The 21296-nt window shown below is 39.4% G+C and overlaps 1 protein-coding gene across 1 annotated transcript in view; it reads right to left on the bottom strand.

The window, feature by feature from the left end:
* The window catches only part of CDK17 (cyclin dependent kinase 17), a 110392-nt gene extending 100596 nt beyond the window's left edge, over nucleotides 1-9796 (bottom strand). The window contains exon 1 of the mRNA XM_003405273.4: nucleotides 9668-9796. The gene's annotated coding sequence lies outside the window, so the exon portion shown is untranslated. The remainder of the gene's footprint in view (nucleotides 1-9667) is intronic.
* Between the last annotated feature and the right edge of the window lie 11500 nt (nucleotides 9797-21296).

Raw genomic sequence — 21296 nt, 5'->3', positions numbered from 1 at the left:
AATTTTAATTACGGTACTGCCACTGGAAAAAAAGCTCCTGGTCAACTATTTATATAAAATATCAGGGTAGCAAGAATGGCATTAAAGCAGTGTTCTATTCTTTTGAGTGCAATTCTGTACTTTATGTTAGTAAGCACATTTAAATGTAGTACTACACAGCTAAAGAACTTATTTCATCAGGCTGAAATTCATCAGCTAAACCAAATTTTAGTCTTGATATTTCCAATGTGTTTAGACTTTAGAAATGGGTGTTTTCTTCTCATATGAATATTGTAATGTTCTATTTCCAATTTGTCTAAAAGACTTACAATCTTCAAAGGCTACATCGCTTTTCTCTCTATTTTCACTAACAAGTTAGTACAGCTCACAGGTAATTTAAAAAACTCACAAAATGTCAAGTTATTTCCCCTCCAAGCTGGCCTACAAACTGCTTGCAGATCACTCTCACACAAACACCACCTACGTCATATAGCTCCCATAATCAAAACCTTTGATGGCTTTTTATTTTCTACTACATTTTATCAAAACTTATTCTCGACTCCTAAACCATGACTCATGTGACACTAATTTATTAATTCAGTATTGTTTCTCCCAATCCCATCACTTCATTCGTTCAGTTGAATAATACACAATTGGGGGGAATACGGGAAAACAAACAAAAAAAAGCAGTCTTTCTTGAGCACAAAGCCATTCAAAAGAGGGAGATTTGTAAATAATTAATTACAATACAATGTTTTAAGTGCTATGTTGTTATTGTTGTGTGCAGCTGAGTTGATTGTGACTCACAGCTACGCTACTGGAAAGAGCAGAACTGCCCCCATAGAGTTTCCTAGGCTGCAGTCTTTAAGGGAACAAATCACCAGATCTTTTCACACGCTGAGCCACTGGATGGGTTCAAACCACTGACCTTTCAGTTAGCAGCCAAGTGCTTAACCACTGCGCCACCAGGGCTCCTTGTTAAGTGCTAGAGTAGACATAAATATTGTATTAGCAGGACCATTATAACTCTGCTGGAGTGTATCAAAGACTACTTTGGAGGAAATGACAACTGGCCTTAAAATGAGAATTTCAACTAAAACCAAAAAACTGTTAGAAGAAAACATAGGGAGTAAAGCTTTGGAATCTAGTATTTGACAAAAATATGAGCAACAAAAGACAAAACAGATAAACTGGACTTCACCAAAATAAAAAAACTTTCGTGCATCAAAAGACCTTATCAAAAAAGTGAGGAGAAAACCTATACAGAATTGTAGAAGGCATTTGGGAATCACACAGCTGATAAGGGTTTAATATCTAGACTATATAAAGAACTCCTCCTATAAATCAATAAAAAAAAAAAAATTAACCCAATCAAGACATGGGCAACGAACTTGAATAGACACTTCTCCAGAGAAGACATATGAATGGCTAGTAATAGACGTTCATGCCGTTAGACATTAGGAAAAAGGTAATCAAAATCATGAGTTATCCTTCACCCTATTAGGATGATTATTATCAGAAAAACAGAAAATGTGTTGGAGAGGAGGTGGAACAATTGGAATCCTCATCCATTGCTGGTGGAAATGTAAAATGGTGCTAAATGGCAAAGCGACTGTGGAAAACAGTTTGATGGTTCCTCAAAAAGTTAAACATAGAATTACCATCCCACCTGCCATAGGATCCAGCTATTCCACTCCTATGTTTACACCCAAAAGACTTGAAAGCAGGCTCAAAAATACCTGTAATGTTCATTGCAGCATTATTCACAATAGCCAAAAGGTAGAAACAACCCAAGTGTTCATTAACAGATAAATGAATAAACAGAATGTGGTATATATTCATACAATGGAACATTATTCAGCCATAAAGAAGAATGAAATACCTGCTACAACATAGATGAACCTGGAAAACATTATGCTGAACTAAATCAGGCATGAAAGGACAAACACTGTATGAACCCACTTATATGAAATATTTAGAACAGGCAAATCCATAGGACCAAAGTTTATTAGTGGTTACTAGGGGTTGGGAAGAGGGAAAATGGAGAATTATTGCTTACAGGATACTGAGTTTCTGTTAAGAGTGATGAAGAACACTTGGTTATGGACTGTGGTGATGGCTGTATAACACAGTGAGTGTAATTAATGTCACAAAATTGTACACTTAAAAGTGGTTAAAATGGCAAATGTTTAGTTATATATATTTTACAATAAGAAAACATTTTAAATAATAATTTCTCTCCAAATAAATGTCACAGCATTGTAATATCAACACACCAGTTTTCTCATCATTGTACCCTAGCACCTGCCACAGTGCCTAGTACAGGCACTAGGCAGGCACTCGAAGATGGATGGGAGGGAGGGAGGGAGGGAGGGAGGGATGGTGGGCGGGTGGGCGGGTGGACGATGGGTAAAAAGACAGAAAAGAAAGAAGGGAGGAGGAAGGGAAAGAGAAAGGAGAATGGTCAGATTAAAATGCGGCAAAACAGCAAGCTGTAATTTAGATGAGACGTTCCAAAATCCTGGCCTGAGAAATGACAACAGGAAAAAATAAATCTAAAAGGTAATTTAGGAAGTAAATTTAAAAGGATTTGATATGGTTGACCAGACTGAGGGAAGGGAAACACAAAAGAAAAGCTTAAGACACTGTCAAAATTTTTGGCTCCAGTGACTGGGCAGATAGTAATGCCGTTCACTGTGATTAGAAACAGAGGTGGGAATAATAAAAGAGCTCAGTTTAGGTAAGAACCACTAAGAGTCAATATCTGAGAGGTAGCTAAAATGGAACGCAGAAAAATGTGGATGAGAAACAAAGATGTAGAGATCATCAGCACAAGTGCTACTGAGTCGGCTCTGACTCACAGCGACTTTGTGTATAACATAACAAAGCACTGCCAGGTCCTGCACCATCTTCATGATTATCTGAGTACATTGTTTTGGCTTTTGTGTCAATCCATCTCATTGAGAGTTTTCCTCATTTTCACTGAACCTTTACTTTACCATCCATGATGTCCTTTTCCAGGGACTGGTCTTTCCTGATGATGTGTCCAAAGAAAGCAAGCCAAAGTCTAGCCACTCTTGCTTCTAAGGAGCCTTATACATAGCAACTTCAGCATATAGGTGATGAGAAAAACCCAAGACACTAGTTGTCATGGGGTTGATTCCAACTCATGGCAACCCCACATGTGTCAGAGTAGAACTGTGCTCCATACGGTTTTCGATGGCTGAAATTTTTCTGAAGTAAATCACCAGGTCTTTCTTCTGAGGCCTGGTAGACTCGAACCTCCAATCTTTTGGTTACCAGGTAAGGACAGTTAACAATTTGCACCACGCAGGGACTCTAGATGATGAGAAGCCCGAAATATGGATGAGACTGCCCAGGGGACATGTAAAACACAAGAAGGGGGCCATCGACAGAATGTTCCAGGCAACCAATGTTGCTGATATTTCACACGTTATAATACTGCCCCAGACAACTAAGCTTTTTGAGGGCAAGGGCCACATTTAATTAAATGTTTCTAAAACATACAATGACTACTATAATGCTGAGGACATAATCACTTCAAAAGTACTTAGTAATTATACCCCAAATTGAAAAATCAGATTTCTTTTAAAAAGCTGTAAATAAAGGATTAAAAAAAAAAAAAACCACTTCTTTAAAATAACTCAAGAAATAGAACAGGCTCAAGAAGCTAAACTCTGCTTCAGGAATCCAAAATTTACTTCAGAATCATTGAGAAGCTTCCTTTTTTTTTTTACCAGAAGTAGCAGTATAAATCAGTAATGTAAAACATTAAAATCTGGAACCATATTATACTTTAATAAAAAGTTTACTTTTAAAATAATACCAAAAAATAGGTATTAACCAATTTAAAGAAAAATCTCCCTAAAGTTGGAGTGATAAGAGCTTTCAACGTCATTACCTGGTAATTTCTCACACATTAAGATCAATTTTTACCTATTTTAGTTTATATTATTGAACATAATTAACACATACAAAAAATAAATATCAACCATCAATTTCAGGATAGTATAATTAAGCATTTACCTTCAGATGACCAAAATGAGTAACTAAATTAGGATAAAGCCTAAGAAAAATTATCCTTGGGTCTTTTGCCCATTGTTTATAAAACATAAGCACAAAACTTAGAGTATTCTTGAAAGTATTTACATTAACGAGTGCATGAAAGGAAACAAAAATGTGTTATTAATAGGCAGATAAAATCTCTTTTATTAACCTTTATGCAACAGAAGAAGACAAATTTCTTTTCATCATTTTTCACTTCAATGGACCACCTTCAGGTAAAGTCAATAACATCTGCTGTTCTTTAAATATAAACAATTATTAATTTGTACTTTCTTATACCATAAGGGTCAATTTTCAATGTAAAAAGTTATTACAAAAATGTACAATCTGGTCTGATATTTCCATTTTTCAGTGATATACAGTCACATATAATAAAAGCACAAAATCAAATTTTATACCTTACTAAATTAAAAATAAAAAAAGGTTTTTTTTTATACTTTTTAATCTACCTCAAGAAAAAATTTTCACCCATTACTAAAGCAACATACATCTTGACTGTCTTTCGTTTGATGGCATGTGCTCAAATAATGCAAACTAATTCTAACACATGTAAAATCAAAATAAGTAAATATATAAGTAAAAGTACTGTAAGTATACTCGCACCACAAGGCTAAGTATACATATTTTTTCTTGCCTTTATACACAAAGAACTACAATAAATCAATAACTAAAAATAAATCTAAAAACATTTTTAATATCGTTTAGTACCCCGCTTTAATTCATTTTGATCGATAACTATGTCCTAACTTTAATCTTTTTATTTAGTTCTTTTTTTTATGTAGTAAAACTAACTTGATGGGATTTAAATCTAATTTTGGTAAGTTTTTCCAATTTACCACTATTTACAGAACTCTATAAAAACCAAACCAAACCCGTTGGCATTGAGTCGATTCCAACTCATATAGACCTCTATTAAAAAAAAAAAAAAAAAAAAAAACGTTGCCATGGAGTCAATTCTGACTCATTGCAGCCCTATACACAGAGGAGAACTGCCCCACAGAGATTCCAAGGAGCACCTGGTAGATTCAAACTGCCAATCTTTTGGTTAGCAGCCATAGCACTTAAGGAATACATCACCAGGGTTTCCTTACAGACCTCTATAGCAGAGATTAACACTAACTTATTACAATATCATCACCATGGAGGCAGTGCAACATAGCAGTCTGAATGCTAAACTGGAATCTCAGCTTCACCATAGTGGCAGGACCCTGGAAACAATTACTTAACCTTATCAGAAGCCTCTGTTTCCTCATTTGAAAAACAGGCACAATACCTACAGAGGAGCTTATTGTGAGGATGTAACAAAATAACAGGTAGCACAGCGCCCCCATAGGAGCTAATTAGGGTTAATTTCTTCCACACAGCTAATATAAAAAATAGTTTAAAAGAAGATTTTGGAGAGCAAGATAATTTTTGCATCATTCCAATATGCTGTGGATCTGTAAATGTGTCTCCACAAATACAGTATTCAGTATCATATGTTACTACAGAGCATAATAACATCATTTATGGCAGACACCCCACCTATTACATTAATTGGTAGATGTCTATTGATTTTCCAAGTTGGCCAATAGGAAGAGGAAACAGGCTAGGATAGGTAAAGCTACACTGGGATATAGCCAATACATTTTTCTGGCCCTTGGCAATTCCTCTTGTGCAAGTATCAGTTGTAACAAACTAAAAAGTCTGGGGTCAAAATAATGACAAAGAATCCACTAATGACAATAAGAATTCTTGGCTTAATACCGTTAACTATTTCATAGAAATTTAAAAACAAAACGAACAACAACAACAACAAAAAATACCAGTCTAACAGGCACTCTCCCCACCAAATTCAAAGAAACTGCCAAATACGGTTGGTTGAATTACCATGTTTTTTTATTGTAGGTATTTTTTTATCTTACAAATACTATTTAAAGCACGGTTTTAAATGCCATAAACCTATTGCTTATTTTCAGTATTTAAAATGCAAAATACCATAACCACATTATAAAATGCACTTTAAATAATTATTTCCTATTAAACAGTTTAAGCAATAATTACCTATTTAAAATTCAAAGAACCTAAAACTACTCCTTCTTCACACGTATGAAAAGAGACAATTTTTAAAATAGATAAAATACTCTAAAGAATATTTTAATGCTGGGTTTAACATATAATGTTTTTCTTCAATAGAGCAATAAATTCATTAAATAATTATCCGCCACAGAAGCATAAAGCTATGTAAAAGAATGTCAGGATATGATGCTATAATTACATACATACAAAGACTCGGAAGCAGCAATAAAGACTCAAAATGCAATGCCTTATAAATATTCAGTACTATTAGACCATAACAAAGACGACAACAGAGCAAAAAATTCATATTTGCAGATAGTTTTGTTTTTTGAAATTACGGGACATCATCATCTCGCTTTTCAGTTTCTATCTCAGTTGCCATTACCGCTCTCATTGTTCACAATAAAACATTTGTATTGTTTTTCAGTTAGTATTATTTCACCAGTGAAGAGAAAACATATTGCTGAAAATAAGAAAAAGAACAAAAGCCTTGACAGAGCAAAGAAATGATTTTATATGCCATCTTTTCCCACCATAATTATAGCACTGAACCAATATCTGAAACCTAAACATATCAACAAATATGTATAGTACTATTAAAACTGTTTGGTCAACATTGCTTTGCTTCAGAGCAAAGAAAATTTACTTTTCTACTTTTTGTAAAACAAATGACTTATTAGAACACAATTCCTGGTGTACAAAGCTACCACACATTGAATGAATTCCATCAATTCCATCTTTTCTTACTATGTACCTCTCTTTTCCTCTCTTCATTTCCTCCAGATAACCAGAATACATATGGCAGGCTATAAAAAACCCAGTGCCGTGCTACACTATTTCAAATACCTAACACTGAAAGTTACTTATATTGGGCCTGAATCCAAGGATGAGAATAAATTAAACATTTTATGGAAGATACTTAGTAATAAACAAATCATGACACTATTAACAAGATTTTCATTCTACATTTACTTTTTTTTTCCTAATTGTGGAAATGAAAATTCATAAAATACAGAAATGTAGTTTTTAATCACCCGTAAACCCCTCCAGAAACGTTTGTTAACGTTTTAGTAATTTCCTTCCACCGAGACTTAAATTTTGCCGACCCCACGGCACCTAACACCAGTTGGACCTAATAAAAATGCAGAAAAAAATCAATGTATCCTCAATACGGTCTTTCAATAAATGTTATACAAAACACTGATTATTAACATAACTTGTTAGTTTCACAAAGTCTCTAAAATATGTTTTAAGTGGTGGGAGTGGGGTAGGGAGCCCCATAAATCAGAGAATCATCCCTAAACTGAAATCCCTTCCACAAACAATTTTCATATTGTCAACCTTTTAACGGCAGCAAACCACAAGAGATGGCTGTACTTATGGGGTATGAACATTAACATCCCTACGTCAAATAAGCTTTAGGGTTTTTGTTTCAATTCATATTTCAATAATGTGTATTTATTTTCACTGTGTTACTTGCTTAGATGCTGTGGAGTCAATTTTCAACTTATAGTGACTCCATGTGACAGAGGAGAACTGCCTCAGGAATTTCTAAACTGTAACCTTTAGGGGAGCCTACTGCCAGGTCTTTCTGCTCCGGAGCTGCTGAGTGGGTTCGAAACATCAATCTTTGTTCTGCTACCAGGGCTCCTTTATTTTCATTATAAAATGATAAAATAACTAATTATATTTGACTAGTAACTTTAAAGCAGCTTAAATTCAAAGGCTCAACAATTTTCTTTGAAGCCCTGCATTCAAACTGTCAGTACTCTGGCCTACGAGGTGGTTTAACAGATAAAAATGATAACTCTTTTTATGTTCCAATATTCTCTTGTAACTTTCCAAGAAATATATATAAAGAATATTCCTTAAATACAGCCATATTTTTTGTCTTTTGTACCAACCCATTGTTTATGGAAGTAAGCAGATGAAATGGCTTCATCAACAAAGCAGCACCCCAATATGCAATCAATAAACCAACTCCTTACACTCAAGAGTACAAAACAAAACCAACGTTATTACCTCTAGCAAATTTTTTTTCTTAAAATTTGATTTAACCTTATTTCTAGCTTCAAGGGAGACTCTGTTCTACTCCAGGTATCAAAGGTCTTAAAATCTCATTCATTTGCTTTTGCCCAGTGGTTTACAAAATAAATCGAAAATACAGTAACCCAGATTTATGACTTTGGCCTTCTTACACAGCGTCTTAAAAAAATTTTTTTAATTCTTTCAACAAAGCCTAAAAAAAGGAACAGCAAAGTTTGAGGAAAGAATTGTCCGTCTTTAAGTCCAGCATTTCCTGATAAGTGACAGACGGTCTGACTGCCAGGAATACACTTTACTGACCCTACGAATGGCCAAGGCTCAAAATAAAATTTGCCACTTTATACCTTGAAAATTAATTTGCCTAAGAGGTGATAAAACGCAGCCAATGTTATGTTTTCGGTGGACATATAAAGGAGGACCTCCACAGATTTCAGCTAAACGCCTTTGCTATGTTTGCAGAAGAAAAGCTAATTGTTAATGGCCATGTGACATTATAGATCTCAGAAAGGAAAGGGTGGGAGGAAGAGAGAGGAGTTCAAGGCAGTTCAGGGTCAGAACTAGCTCAGGCATCCTGTCATTAGCAAACGTTCCCAAAGCTGATGGCAAAATACTGCTTACCCGAAAAAGAGTGGGCGAAAAGTAGGGGGAGAATGAGAGTCAATGTGGCAGTGTGGGGGTGATGGGAGGGAGGGAACCTGGAGCTATCCAGCTGAGTTGGGGAGCAAAGGCATCGGACACAAAAACGCTGAGAAAAGCAACTGCGACGGAGACAATACTTGGCAGCCCCCAATTTTCCCCTCCCATGGGCCCTCTGGGTTTCCCACATTCCCTCCACCTCCGCTGTTGATCAACACTCGGGGGTGTGACCCGCCAGCGGGAGCCTGCCCTGATCTTTGTCTCGGCCCGGTCCCCACGCGAGGGCTCCTCCTCCTCCTCCCCCGCGCTTTCCACCCGTGCACCACCCCGCCGTCTCCAAGGCGCTCGAAGCGCCGCGGCCGCCGCCTCCTCGCTCGCCTCCCGGGGATCTGCACCCCTTCCTTCCCCTCCGGGGCGCGGAGGGGGCAGCGTCGCCCGCATCTCCAGCTCCGCCCCAGCCGAGGGGACCTTTGTGTCTCGGGGGACTTTCTACCTCTTCCCCCTCCTCCTCCTCACGGGGACTTCGGTCTCCCCTGGAGACCGAAGCGACAGCAAGCACCGGGGGCGTCGGCAGCTGGAGGCGCCTCCCGGGAAGGAGCCCGTCAGACACCCCCAACCCACCCACCCCAAGCCCGGAAATGCCTGGGCGACCCGGGGACCGCGCTGGACCCGAGGGACCACAGACACACGGAGACCTCTGCGCCGCACCTCACACTCTCAACTTCTAGCCCGGCCTGTGCCTTCCGTCCACCGCCGGGCACCCGCCCTGGCCCGCCCTCCCGCGAGCCCTCCAGTCCCTCCCCGCCCGGGGTCAGCCCGACAGCAGGGGAAAGCCCCGCGCGGTGGCCGGCCGCGAACTCACCACCAAGTGCGGGGGCCGAGTCCCCAGGCAAGGCAGGGCGCGAAGGGAAAGCGGCTCCGCTGACGCCCGCCGCGACCGGATGCAGGTCCGGGTCCCCGCGGCCGGCCGAGCCGAGGCGCCTCCGAGGCGCAGGCCTCCGCCGTCGCCGCCTTCCGGCTCTCGCCGAGGGGCCGGGGCCTCCGGGAGGGGCCGGGAGTCCCTCACGCGTCACCAAGCCCCCTGGTCAACATGGCTCCCGGGCCGCCGAGCCGCGCGGGCGGCCCACTGATCCCCTCGGAGAAGCCGGGGCGGGAGCGAAGCGGCCGCAGAGGCACCACTCCGGGCTGAGGTGGCCCGGCCAGACGCGGGCTGCTTCTCCCTGGGCTCCGGGGCCGGACGGTGGAGAGCCGAGGAGACCGCGGGCAGCTGCTTCGCTAGCTGCGTGAGCGTCGCTTTCTCGCTCGGTGACTGCGGATTGACGCCTCCGCTTGTTCCCCGGAGGAGAGCGAGCGAGACAGAAAAAAGACTTTTATTAAAATGCTCCAACCAGCGGCGACGGAGAAAGGCGAGCCGGCCGCCCAAGCTTTCCCCACCCCCGCCTGCGCTGCTTGCCGGGGGCAGCGCGACCCCTGCCGGCGGCGGCGGCGGGGGCGGGGCCGGCGAGCCGGGGGCGGAGCCTGGGGCCGGGCGGGGCCGGGCGGGGTATCCCCGGGAAACCCCCCCGCCCTGAGGACTGGGCCTCAGTCTCCCCCGCCTCGCTTCTGAAGCGGCGGGAGGCGTGAGGAGACCCTACAGGAGTGAGTAAATTAAGCAGTGTCTGTCCCCAGAGACTGGAAAAGAAATTACCTGAATAATTCAGTCCCTTCATCTCCCCCACACCCCCACACAAAACAAAAAACTCTTGCTAAAATTATCCAACTAAATACTGTAAAACGTATCAATGCCACGGTTTTCAAATGGGCTTTCTGGAGAGTTGATGTCCAAGGACTCACACTTAAGTAAATTGATTGCTGTAACTTTTCTCCTGTATTGTTTGTGAATGGGTGGGTACCAATACAATACAGTCATTCATGCATGAATCATTAATTCATTTAGGCTGCTTTTTTTTCTGTATTATAATATGTTTGGCAATATGCTAGGTTCTCAAAGAACTAAGAGTCTAGTTGAGATGAAAGATATTCAACAATCATTTAAAAAAAAAAAGAAGTATTATGAGAGGGGAAACACAAGGTGCTGTGAGAACAGAGAGGAACTACTGCGGCAGTTAGTTCGGTTTTGTTTTCTTGGGGGTTGGGGCCCCAGAGAGGTTGGCCCAATTTCTGTAAATGTTTTTACTTTCTTCTTTCCCAGAGGCTAAAAGCTAGTTCAGGAAAGAGCAGCAGAGCGAAAGTGAAGACAAACTAAAGTAATACTGACCTAGTTTTTTCCACTAATAAGGATAAAAACATTAAAACAAACATAAACCCTAGAGGGAGATAATGAGAGGACTGAAAGCAGAGAATGGGGACCGGATGTAGACAACCTAAGCAAGAGAAAAAGTTAAAACCACATAAAAGGACTGGTGAACTGAGATAGAAATATTTTTCCATTTTAACACCTGGAAGTAGAATTAATACATTTTTAATGTAATTTCAAATCATGTTACGTCCTAAGGACTAATGACAATTTGTCTTCTTGGATTCCTGGATGAATCCTTCCCCCCTACCTGCTGATTCATTTATCTTATTTTGTTGGGCAAAGTTTAATGTACTACTGTAATATTCAACAATGATACATGTCAGTCAGACTATTTCCATGCCTCTAAAATGACCAAAAACCCAAACCCATCGCCGTCAAGTCAATTCCAACTCATAGTGACCCTAAGGGACAGAGTAGAACTGCCCCATAGGGTTTCCACGAAGCGGCTGGCAGATTCCCGCTGCCAACTTTTTGGTTAGCAACTGTAGCTCTTAACCACTGTGCCACCAAACCTGAAATGACAAGGACCCATAAATTAGCAACATTTATGCTCTGTACATATATGACACTTGTTTATAACACAACACTAGGTATAGATAACAAGCTTTGCTTTAGAAAAGTGTTCTTTTTAAGCACTATTAATGATGCTTTTAAGAATTGTCCAAGTCAAAGAGCTTTACATTATAGCAAGAAATAGCACCGTTTTCAGGGATCTTTTAAATTTAGAAGGAAAGAAAAATTAATATTTATATAAGTTCTACTTATATGCAATCACTTTCACACACTTACCTTATTTAAAAAGTAATTGTATGCTTTTTTTGGTCTCTTATTAAATATTAAAATCATAATAATAGTCTATGAAATGGCACTCCGAGTTTCAGTATCAATAATTTCCTTCTCACAGCAATAGGAATTGCTTCATTAGAAATCAAAAGATTATTCTAATTGCCCTAGACAAAGCTGCTAAACAGCAAGGTTCCCTCTTCCTACATTTTTTATTGCTGTAATAAAGATTTCATCATTAGAACTTAGATTATTTTATCAATCTATTTATTCCTTCATTCAAAAAATACTTACTGACTGCATACTATGTGCCATGCACTGTTCTAGGCATTGAAGAGATGTAAGTGAACAAGACAGACGAGTTGGAAAACAAGTGGTGGAAAAAAGTAATAAGCATGTAAATCAACTGAAGAATTCATAAGATAATGTATAGTTATGAGAGGTGTTGTGAAGAAGATGAAACAGTAATGGAAAAGAAATTGGAGAGTGGCTCAGGTACTTTAGGTGCTAGGAGCCGTGGGTTTTGTTGTTATATCACATGTCGTTGTTGTTGTTAGGTGCCATTGAGTCGTTCCAATTCACAGTGACTCTATGTACTGCTGCACAAAACACTGGTTATCCTGCACCGTCTTCGCAGTCGTTATTATGCTTGATCCTATTGTTGCAGGCATTGTGTCAGTCCATCTTGTTGAGGGTCTTCCTCTCTTCTCTGACCCTCTACTTTACCAAGCATGATGTCCTCCAGGGACTGGTGCCTCTTGATAACACACCCAAAGTATATGAGATGAAATCTTGCCATCCTTGCTTCCAAGGAGCATTCTGGCTGTATATATTCCAAGATAGATTTGTTTATTCTTCTGGCAGTCCATGGTATATTCAATATTCCTTGCCAACACCATAGTTCAAAGGCATCAATTCTTCAGTCTTACCTATTCATTGTCCAGCTTTCACATATGAGGCGATTGAAAATACCATGGTGTGGGTCAGGTGCACCTTAGTCCTCAATGTGACATCTTTGCTTTTTATATCACATAGTAAATTATTACTTTGATCAAGAAAAGGTCATATGACAAGGAAAAGCATGGGCGAGTATGTTTATTTAATGACTTTTCTAAATTGATTTAAACATCACACAATGTTTTGGGCCTATTAGTTGGCCTTTTTTCCTAGTTTGTAATATAGTCTTTGTTTACCATATAAAATAAAAGTTAAATTAAAAAACTACTTAAAGCATTCCCAAACTGGTTAATAAATATTCCCTAGCACTTAGAGTGGAAACCCTGGTGGTATAGTGGTTAAGAGTTCAATTGCTATGCCGAGGTGCTGAGGAGTTAAAGGAAGAGTTCCAAGATTGAATCTACTTGGGAAATGCCGCACAATGTATCTGCCTTTGGAAATTCACAAAGTACGTTTACATATTAAAAGCTCTGAGAAGTTCACAGATTAAAAATAAGTTTTTTCCAGTTAAACCAGTGTAGCCCAAAATGTTTTGACAATACAATAGCTTTATCATGGAACGTGTATCAGAATATTGAGGCATGCTAGTGTTTTGAGAGAAGCCCTGTGGTACAGCGGTTAACAGCTTGGCTGCTAACCAAAAGGTTGGCAGTTCGAATTCAAGCTGCTCCTTGGAAACTCTGTGAGGCGGTTCTACTCTGTCCTGTCAGAACCAACTCCATGGCCCATAACAACAACAGTGTTTCAAGGAACGTAGTTTAGGAAACTGCTCTCTTGTAGCACTAGGCATTTAATCTTCTGGCTTTGGGGAGTGGGGACTGGTGAAGGGAAGAATTTGAAGGTCATTGAACTTTGGACAGAGAGAGTAAAAGGGATTTTGATCATTAACGTTGTATCGAATTGGCTGGGCCATGATTCTCAGTGGTTTCACAGTTATGATATAGTTTGGCAGTTGTATAATGATGTGATCACCTCCATGATGAGATTTGATATAATGTGATCACATCCATGATGGGATCTTCTGTGAGTAGCCAACCCGTTGAAAGGGAGTTTCCTTGGAGATGTGGCCTGCATCCAATATAGGTGGACTTTCTGGCGAGGCTTGTGGGCTTTTGCTTCCACTGGATCCTGGAGCTGGCTCCTGTTTGTCTGAGCTCTGGTTCTTGAGACGAGCTAGCAGTTTATCTGCTGTCTTGCCTGTAAATCTTGGGATTCGTAGTTCTTCACAGCCTGTGAGCCAAAGCCCCGCTCTCTGGTTTGCCAACATTGGGTGTGCCAGCCCCTATGGCTATATGAATCAGGAGAAGCCTCCAGCCTGACCACGGACTTGGGACATTCCAGCCTCTACAACCACGTGAGCCATTTCTTTAATATAAATCTCTCTATACATTTATACACTTCACTGATTTTGCTTCTGTAGATAGCTCAGCCTAAGACAGGGATGGAGCCAGAAAATCTTTACCGTGATTGATACAGTGAAAGTGGCATAGCCTGGGAAACAAATGTGATACATATCAGGTAAGATACGCTTACAAATGGAAAAGAAACATTTAAGCTGGCTTTCAGTTGCTGTGTATTAGTGGTTCTCAAACTGTGGTCTCTGAACGAGCAGCAGCAAAATCACAAAGGAATTTCTTAGAAACACAAATTCTCGAGCCCTACCCCAGACCATCTGAATCAGAATTCCTGGGGTGGAGTCTAGCAAACTGTGTTTTAACAAGTTCTCTAGGGTTCTGCTGCTAAATTTTGAGGACCACTATGGCTGCTAACCGAAGGTAGTTTTAAGCACTAGGCTGGTTCGAACCTACCAGCTGCTCTGCAGGAGAAAGTTGTGGCAGTCTGTTTCCACGAAGATCACAGCCTCAGAAGCCTATGGAGCAGTTCTGCTCTGTCCTTTAGGATCACTATGAGTTGGAATAGACTTGATGGCAACAGTTTTGGTGAGATTAGCTCTATACAACACCAATACATACCGTTATCTATTGACGAAACAGTTTTTCCGCATGTTTGAATTTCTGGACCATTTGCAATTATTTATTTAAAACCCATTGCCATCGAATTGACTCCAACTCAGCCACCCTATAGGACAGAGTAGAACTGCCCCATGGAGTTTCCAAGGAGCAACTGGTGGATTCAAACTGCTGACCTTTGGGTTAGCAGCTGAGCTCTTAACCACTGTACTGCCACAGCTCCAATTATTTATTAATAATTGTAAAATATTCTCAAACAAATTAATTAATTTGCCATACTGACAGAACACTTTGTCTGGCTCTATCTCCTATTTTGCTAGGTCAAACCATATAATAAATCTATTTTTTGTAACAAGAATGAAGCAAACCAAGCTCAGGGCAATAGTCAGCTGTCTTCCCCTTAATGTTATTTGAGCAAAATAATTTTACATTTGGGGAAAATGAAATCATAAGTGAGAAAACAATGTTGGCCAAAGGATTTTTTTTTTTTTTAGTTTTACCTGCTTTGTAAGTAAAACATCTAGCCTTATCCTAACATATATATTTTTTATATGTATCTTGTACCATTCCAACATTTGTAAAACAGCTTCATACCATTGCGTGATGATACAGTTGTCAACCGTCACTTAAAGGTTAACTGTAGAGATTTCACAGAGCCAGATCTTTTTAAAATCATGATCAGAATATCTCCATACAGTTGTGAGTTACAAATCTGAGGAGGAAAATTTCCTTCTAGTTTACATTTAAAACTTCAAATACAGGGCACTGGATTTAACTGTAGAGACTTGACAGCATCCGAGATATTTAGTACATTCCAGGAAGGGGGTAGGCATTGTAAACATTTTTCAGGAGAGTGATGTCATGTGTCCTTCGGAGGGAAATGAATTCAGGAAGCAAACTCAGTCTTGGCACTTGAACAGGACATAATTTTCAAACATCTTGTTTGAAAATGAAATTGTTCCTTTGCTGCTGACAAAATGCTGTGAAAGTATTAGTCTCCAGAATTTCAGTAAGGTGCTGCACAAGGCTCTATTAAGAGACTAACAAGGAATTAAATTGATTTTGTTCTTTCTTTTTTAAAGGTTGTGCTGTTAACTGCTCTTAACTAGACTGATGTTCTGTCTACTGGGAAAAAGCAGAGGTGGGCTCTTAATCACATAAAATACATTTGAAGCTTATTTGAGCTTCCTGGAAAATGAAGTACAACTGGAAGCCACCTTTAAGATTTAACAAAGTCCTTGCTTTTTTAAAAAAACACACTGATGAAAAGTAGGAGTTAGGGAAGTAAAGATTTTTCTCTCTTAAGCTGGTTAAGAAGGAGGATGTGGCAATTGGCCATTTTTCCAGAGTCTTACAGATCATTGGCATTTTTCACCCTTTTAAAAAATGAGAAAAGGGTAGGAATAGCAGAGGCTTTATAGTTTTGTCATTTTTGACATTCAGCCCAGTGATTTGCTTTTAGGGGAGCCAATCAGACTAATTTGTATATGCATGTGAAAGCTGGACAATGAAAATGGAAGACAGAGGAAAGAATGATGTATTTGAACTGTGGTATTGGCAAATAATATTGAATATACCATGGACTTACAGAAGAATGAACAAATCAGTCTTAGAAGAAGTATAACCAGAGTGCCCCTTAGAAGCGAGGATGGCTTCATCTTGTTTGGTTTGGACATGTCATCAGGAAAGACTAATTGCTAGAAAAGAACATCATGTTTAGTAAACTAAAAGGTCAGCAAAAATGAGGGAAACCCTCAATGGAACAGATCGCCACAGTAGCCACAACAATGGATTTAAACACACCACTGATCATGAAGATGATACAGGACCAGGCAGTGTTTTGTTCTGTTCTATGTAAGGTCACCATGAGTCAGAGCTGACTCAATGGCAACTAATAACAACAACAAATCCCTCTGGTCGTTAGCTATTATTTCAGAAGGGTAAGTCTTCAGTAATATTAGTTTGCTGACATTGAACCCCAGGACCATTTTAGAATTAACATGACCTGTCAAGAGGAGACTAAATAGTTGGTATTTAGATGTTTGGAAAATGGAAAAATAAAAAATAAGGAACAGGAAAAAGAGGACAAGAAAGGTAAGAAGGAGAAGAGGTGGAAAAGAATTGAGCCTAATAAATATCTTTTTATTTCAGCAGTAAGGAAGCTGCAGATGTTAATAGTGTTGAACTTCATGTAATAGAAAGATTAGGAAAATACAAAGATAAAGAAGGGCAAGGTTCTAGCCCTGAAGCAGTGTTGCGCAGTGTTTGGGCTTTGCAATCAGTTAGATTGGTTGGGAGTTCTAGCTTTGCCACTGTGAGATTTTGGCAGCTTACTTAAGAGTTTGTCCATATATAAAATCGGGATAATAATATTTTCCTGCCAGGTTGTAAGGATGAAATGAGATAAAGAATGTAAAGCACTTGTAACACAATTGTTTGTGTTTTAAGTGACATAAGCCCCAATTTAACTAACTTACACAAAAAGGAAATTTTGTTGTTTACATAACTGGAAAGACCAAGGGTAGTTAGTGCAGGCTTAAGGGCCAACAGCTCACACTCTATCATCAGGACATGATTTCTCTCTCTCCTTCTTTTGGCTCTGCCCTTGGCAGCCTTGACTCATCTGCCCTTTAGGTCAAACGGTGGCTGCAATAATTGTAGTTCTATTCTTCTATGTTGAAGACCCGCAGAAAAGGGGGATCCCACATCCCTGACAACACAAACATTAGCTCTAATTAGTGCAGTTTGAATCACTGACCTGTATGTCTAGCCAGGATAGCTGAATGGTTGGCCAAGGCCTGAATGTATGCTCTGCCTCTAAAACCAGGGTGAAGTCAGCTTCACCTGAATCTCATGAGTTGAGGGTATGGGAAGAGAGGTTTTCTCAAAAGAAAATGTAGGTATTCTTACCACAACTTGGATAGCGGATACAGAACAGAAAAAGTCCAGATCCACTACGAAACTTAACACAATGTGTATAGGTAGGTACTCAATAAGTATTAAATGATATTAATATTTTTGGTTTTATATTTATTTGGGTGAATTTTTTAAACAATTCTCTGTTTATCTCCCTGCAGGGAGTACTAAAATGCCTATCATGGGCATCTAACTTTATTCAATCCGTAATGTCAATCACAAAATTTTAGTTTTTCATACCCCCAAATCATTCTACAGATGATTTGTGGGGTTTTATATGGAATACTCACTTAAAAACCAAACCCATTGCCATCAAGTTGAGTGGATTATGACTCAAAGCTATCCTAAAGGACAAAGTAGAACTGCCCCATACGGTTTCCAAGGCTGTAAATCTTTATGGAAGCAGACTTTTTCTTTCTCCTGCAGAGCAGCTTGTGGCCGATCTTTTGGTTAGCAGCCAAGCACTTAAACCACTGTGCCACCAGGGCTCCTCTTACACGGACTAAAATAGTAAAAAACGCAAATAAATTAAACATAAACTATCAGTACAGTGGAAAAATACTAATCAAAATAGTAGGTTGACACTAAGAGAGAAAAGGGAGACAAGGATAAGGATAAGATTCTGTAGACTGGCTATTGTTGGAACAAGATTAACTCTGGAATCTCTACAAGTAAAAAGGGAAGTACAATTAGATCCTCAGTTCTCAACGTCCATAAGGCAAAACAACAATAGCAACAACCAACTAGTTACTCCAAGGAAAGGAAGGGTTTTCCTAGCACTTGGATCTAAGAGAAAATTTTCACACCAGGTTTTGTTACATAAGGCTCTCTGAGAGAGGTAGTAGACATTGTCATCAACCACATGTCAACCGTAAATACAGTAATGGGCTTCATAAGGCTATTTCTCAAGGGACAAAAACAAACCAACAACAGCAACAAAAAACTGAGAGAGCAAGAGATGGAGATTGATTACTGACTCAATTAAAATGCAAAAAGCTCAGAATGAGCTGGCTTTATCAGCAGTTGGATCCAGAAGTCAACCTCAGAACACTGTTCCTTCATCTCTCATCTGGTCTTCAGTCTATATGCCAACCTCATTCTCTCAGTATCCTTTATAAGTCCATTGGCCTTTCTGGAATCACACCCTCTTAGCTCCTAATCTAAGGAGAAGGAGGTCCATTCTGAAAATTTCAAGAAAGTATTTTAATTAACCTACCTGAGTCACATGTGCCCACTCTCTAACCAGAAGGGTCCCACCAGATCCAAGTGGAGTAGGGAAGATGCAGTTGTCCAAAGGACAGGGGAGTGCTATTAACAGAAGAAAGAGGGAAGGGACGCTGGGCAGCGAAAAACAGCAGATGTCCACTATACCTGGGTAAATGTCAGGGCTATAATCAGAAATTGCAAATGAGAGAAAGTAATTTTGGTAAGGAGGGCAGAGAGAATGCAGAAGAGGGACAAGATAATAAGATGCAAATGAAAAGCTTTCTGAGAGCCTGATTTAACACATACAGAACAGTATATAAGGATGGATGACCTGGATGCACTTCATCCTCCAGAAGCATCACTTTTCCCAGAAGAGAAAAGTTAGCCTGCACACAACTTGAGGTTATGTTTTCTGGCAAGGGTGCTGTGTACAAAAATTCTATATTATTGATTCATCCGCCATGGATGTAGAGAACATGTCTCAACATTGGCCACCATTTGTGGAAATAAAGTTATCTAACCAAGATCCTTGCCTGGATGGATTTGTTCATTCATTTTATTCTGTAAATATTTATTAAGTGCCTTGTGCTAGAGATATGGTGATAAACAAGTTGGACGAGGCTCTTCATCAAGCCCACCAGCAAAGGGTCGGAGATTCATCGAGAGAATACCCATAGGAAAACCGTTCTTCAGAAAACAATTCTGGGCCTTCTTCAGTGTTTGAATTAATTAATGATTAATAAAGTCCTTCAAAGTTCTCTACCATAGCACATGGCCAAGAAGATCTGAGAAGACACTTGCTATTGCCATTTAAAAAAAAAAAACAAAAACTCAACTATACACACGTGAAACAGCTGGTTTTGAGTAAAGTGGCATCCAAAAGAATATGCCAAGATTGAATACATTGCAAAATACACCCCTAAGTCATGTAGTCATCACTTACTTTCTCTCTCTCTCTGTCTATATGTATACACACACACACACATACGTATATAACCTCAGATAAATTTGATATAACCCACCCAAACCAAACCCACTGCCATTGAGTCGATCCTGACTCATAGCGACCCCATGGGGTTTCCACGGTTGTAAATCTCTACCACATCTTTCTTCCGAGGAGCCGCTGGTGCTTTCAAATTGCCATCCTCTTGGTTAGTAGTCTATCCATTTAACCACTGTGCCACCAGGGCTTCTTAAATTTAATATACCTAACTGTTTATAAGGCCTTTTTAAATTCTTTATTTTTTTACCTGATTTAATTCTTAAAATAACCCTGTAATAAAACTAAAGCTTGAACAACTACTTGGTAGTAAGTTAAAGTGATAAGGGCCAGGACTGGGAATGGAGCCAGATTCTAGAATATATAAGCTCAAAACCTTTTATTATGCTACTGTTCTCTTATAGATAATAAAACCCCACTAATATAGTAATAGTTATATTAATGATATTAGTAATAGCAGCTAATAGTTACACTCTGTCCTGTAGGGTTGCTATGAGTCAGAATCGACTTGATGGCAGTGCGTTTTTTTTTTTTTTTTAAATAGTTATTGAGGGTTACTGCATGGAAACTTTATCTACACCAATCCTCCAAGTCAACCATACACTTTGCTTTGCTTCTTGTTAAAATGAATGAACTATATCTGCTCCTTTTCAAGGTCAACCTTTCCCTTGTATGCCAGATCCTATTTCCGCTAGGATTTGCTCTTATAATTATCACCCTTCCTACTATATGTTTTATTCCTGGTTGTCTGCATTTATGCTGTAATGTCTCTCATCATAAACAACAATAAAGTTGCTTTGAGACTTCGTATTCCCCTCCAACTTCTCTGCTATTGTCCAGCTTCTCCACTCCACTTTATGATAAATTTCTGAAATTTCTTCAAAAGAGTTACCTCATTATACCTACTGGCTCCTTTTCCTCGCCTCTCATTCTTTCTTGTACTCCAGTTGGTTTTGGTTCATACTGCTTTTGTCACCAATGACTTCCATGTTGCCTAATCCAATAGTCAAAACTCACTCCTGTCTTATTGTTCCTGAAAAGCATTAAACAATACTGATCAATCCCACCTTCTTGAAACACTTTTGTCACTAGGCTTCCCAGATTCCCTATTGTCCTGGTCTTCTTCAGTTCATGTTGATCACTCTTTCTTTGTTTTTCTTTGCTATCTCCCCTCCCTCTTATCTGTTGGAGAGCCCCAGGGCTCTAGACATTGACCTCTTTTTTATCTTCCTTCATAACCTAGGTAAGTTCATCTAGTCTCATGGTATTAAATACCCCTAAAAAAAAAAAAAATTTTTTAATTGATCATTCCAAAATTTATATCTCATCTCTTTCCAGAATTATTTATCTATTTGCCTAC

Source organism: Loxodonta africana, chromosome 4, assembly GCF_030014295.1.
Source record: "Loxodonta africana isolate mLoxAfr1 chromosome 4, mLoxAfr1.hap2, whole genome shotgun sequence".
Taxonomy (NCBI): domain Eukaryota; kingdom Metazoa; phylum Chordata; class Mammalia; order Proboscidea; family Elephantidae; genus Loxodonta; species Loxodonta africana.
This window is presented reverse-complemented; position numbering and strand designations above follow the sequence as displayed.